We start from the raw sequence: 3784 nt of genomic DNA, 5'->3' as shown, positions 1-3784 counted from the left end.
ATTATCAGCGCGTCAGAGTCATGGTTTTTATTCTAGCCCGAAATGCGGGGTGTTACAGTTTGATTCTATAAAAATACACTAGTTTTGAAGAATCCAACATGCACCCGCTGATGAGCAACATAGCTTGAAATCAATGCGATGTAACATGGCTTAAATAATGGGAGCAGGCATTCGAAGTCTTTCCCAATTTCCTTAAATTTCAAGCTCGATGGACCCTTTATCTCTTTTCAAGGTTTTGGCTACCTCATTGAGAAAGTGAGGTTGCATTTCTTGGACCCTTTATCTCTGTAGAAGAGATGAAAAAATGCAGAACAAAGCGGAACAGCTTTCATGATGGTAAATCATACTTTCGTCTGCAAGATTTGGGGGAGAACATAGGTTAATAGACAAGGAAAGAGAGTCTTTGAATTAAGCTATCAATTTTCTGGAGCAATTTATCTCAATTCCTACGTAAACTAGATTTCTTTTTCAATGTTCCAGTGCAAATATAAAAGATTTCCTCTTGATCAGAAGATGCCTCCTCGGCTTCACAGAGGCTATTGATGCTACGCACTGGTTGAAACAGAATAACTTAACAAAGAAAATAGAATAATTAACAAACAAGCAAAGAGAAGTAACAAAAAAACAAAAGATACTAAGAAAATAGAATAAATTACATACATTGGAGCACCACTCATTTCAATCATTACAAATACTCCCCCCAATCAATCTCTGTGGTGGAGATGTGAGCGATTTCTGGCCAGTACTCCCCCTTGTCAAATTCTAGGAGTGGTTTGAGCAATGGGCATTTGTAAATAGATAGGCTAGAGAGGGAGGAGGACATCCCTTTTACTGGAAGGGATTGGAGATTAGGGAAATCCTTGATGGTCAGATTAGAGAGGGAGGAGGGAAACACTGATTCGGGAAGTGATTGGAGATTAGGGCAATCCGTGATGGTCAGCTCAGAAAGAGAGGAGGGAAGCCCTGATTCAGGAAGTGAATGGAGTTGATGGCAATTGCTGATCTCTAGACTTTGAAGCGAAGTGAGGTGCCGAAGACCTTCAGTCGGTAGTGAATGGAGATCACCATGGCCATATAAACATAGCTCAGAAAGAGAGGAGGGAAGCCCTTGTTCCAGCAATGACTGAATTTGAGGTAAATCTTCAGTATATAGACATTCAAGAGAGGTGAGGCTTTTGAGATGTTGGCTGCTTAATGTTTTCAGATTGGTTATGTTAAGCATTTGAATAGAGGAAGGCAACTCCCAATTCGCACCATCAACAAACTCTTCGTCACTGCCATCGTGGTGGATGCACAACACTCTGAGAGAGGGGAGTCTCTGTAGACGCCACTCCTTTTGGCCATTCACCAGTTTTTCGCAACTGCTGATCGTAAGGAGTTGTAAATTGAAGGGCAATCCTCCATCAGGAAAGGACTCTATTTCTGGACAACGCGACAGTTGCAGTTCCTTAAGAGAGGGAAGGAGTTCCTGCATATGTTCTGGCAGCCGCTTCAGCTTTTTGCAATCGTGGATGTCCAATGACGTCATCTGGGTCCCACATTCCACCGAAAGTATTTCAAGACTCTCACACCAACTAATATGGAGTGTTTCAGTCCCAATAGGAATCAAAAACCTAGCAAGGTGTTGGCAACTCTCTACGTCCAAATAGCGTGCCCTTGGGACCAACTCAGGTGATGATATAGAATCACATTCATCCAGTCTCAATCCCTCCAGGAACACGTTAGAATTCATCTTACTACTATCTGGTGTCTCCAATTTCAATTTCCGGCAACGAAATAGCTCTATTGAGTTCAGGACATCCTGAAATTCTCAATTCTGTCAGAGAATAAAGATTTTCAGGCAACTTCCCGATCAATTTGGGGCAATCTTCAATGGAAAGGTTCTGAAGTGCAGGAAACTCTCCGTTGCCTAGTATGTGCCACTGCTTCCACTCCGGCATCTTTGCAAATTCAAGCTTCTCAAGAGAATTAAAAGGCTTTTTGGAGGACGCACAACCATAGAATTCTTCCGTCACCTCTGTTATTCAATGCATCTGTCTAATGGAAAGGAATTTCAAACAAGGAAGTTGTCCTAGTGCTGGCAAGGAAAAACAGTCCTTGCATTTGCTAAGTGACAATTGTACTAGCAGCTTAAGAAACGAATGATCAGCTAGACAATTTGGAAATTGCGTCCCTCTACATCAGGAGATTTGGAGTTCTTTTATGTTTGTGTGTGACCGTAGCTCATCAAGTATGTCTCTTTCAGTTTGTGAATTATCGGCAATACTTTCACTCCACTCCAACGATAACTTTTCAACATGATTCTTCTCACTCATCTTTGCCTTCTGAGCTTCCCTTCCATCAACCACATTTTGCAACGCTAAAATTGATAGAGATCCATACAAGTTATGTAGCTCACCCAAATCTTCCATTCTCAAACCACCTAGAAGAAACTTGGCTCCCACTAGCACTTGGATGCTTTTCAACTTGCTCAGATGTAGCAGCATCTTCAAGCGAGAAGTGTTGCTTATGTCAAGGTGCCGCAAGTTGATTAGCTTTTCCATCTGCAGCGGTAGCTCCTCAAGATCATCACAAGATGACAAGAGAACCGTCTCCAAGTTATACAGCACACAAATGGAATCCGGCAACTTTTTAATCTCTGTCCGAGAAAGGTTCAAAAATCTGAGGAGCTTTAATCTGATAAACAAAGCATCCGGCAGCTCCACAATCTCATAATCTGACAATGATAACGCCCTTAAGGATGTTAGCATTGGCAATATGTTATGCAGCACCCTCTTGCTTAGCCTAGCGTATAAAAGGAGCTGGATTTGTATTGGAATCACTGTCCTCAGCTGCTCAGACTTAGAGAGCAGTTTCAATTTCTCAAAGTCACCACCTTCCCCCTTTGAATATGACATGTGCCGACTTTGTTCCAACATATGAGATCCCTGGCACTCTTCCAACCTGACACAAAGTTTTGAAGATGCAATTTGGGCCAAATCATTGACAAGATCATGCATTAAGAATTTCCCTCCATCTCTTTCAGAAGACTCTGGGACCCTTTTGAACAATGATCTTGATCTCAACTCGCTAAAGCATTGGTTACATGTAACACCCCCCGCATTTCGGACGAGAACGAAAATCGTCATTTCCTTCACGTAAAGGTTCCAAAAGCCATAAATCGAATGCAAGTTTGGTGTGTTAATAAATTATGTAGTGTGGAAACCTATTTGAGCATGAATTGAGATCATAGAGGTCCCCAAGCTCAAGGACAAGTTGAAAATTTTCCTATCGTTTGAATTTTAGTGAGCGTTGAAACTTAGGTCAATTTAAACCGACCATTACTCTTTGTATATATTGAATTAGAGTTCCTACTATATATCAAAGGAAAGGTATTGGAATTATCTTTCCAACGATACCAATTTCGCAAAAATACGACACCCGAGGAAGAAGTTATGGCTTTGCAAAGTAGAGTGTGTAGTGCAGCATAAGGTGTGCGACGCACACCCTAACTTATGACATAAGGTGTGCGGCACACAACCTAATGTGTGCGATAAAGAGTGCACCGCACAACCTATAATATGCGATAAGGTGTACGCCGCATATATTATTACTCAAGTGACTTAAACACTCCATTTTTGGGGCAAAATGGTCCTTTTTCCACCCTTATTTAGCCATAAACATGAAATTCAGTTCTCAAATACCCCAAAATACACCTTCATTCATCAAAATTGCTCAAGAACTCTCCTTAGGGTTTCAAAATAAAAACCCAAGCAACTCAAGATTCAACTGTGGGTTTTTAAAA

At 41.3% G+C, this 3784-nt stretch overlaps 1 pseudogene; it reads right to left on the bottom strand.

Moving 5' to 3' along the window:
• Positions 1–534: 534 nt before the first annotated feature.
• Positions 535–3784, bottom strand: part of LOC107847339 — a 57465-nt pseudogene continuing 54215 nt past the window's right edge.

The sequence above is a fragment of the Capsicum annuum genome, unplaced genomic scaffold (assembly GCF_002878395.1).
Source record: "Capsicum annuum cultivar UCD-10X-F1 unplaced genomic scaffold, UCD10Xv1.1 ctg82890, whole genome shotgun sequence".
NCBI lineage: Eukaryota > Viridiplantae > Streptophyta > Magnoliopsida > Solanales > Solanaceae > Capsicum > Capsicum annuum.
This window is presented reverse-complemented; position numbering and strand designations above follow the sequence as displayed.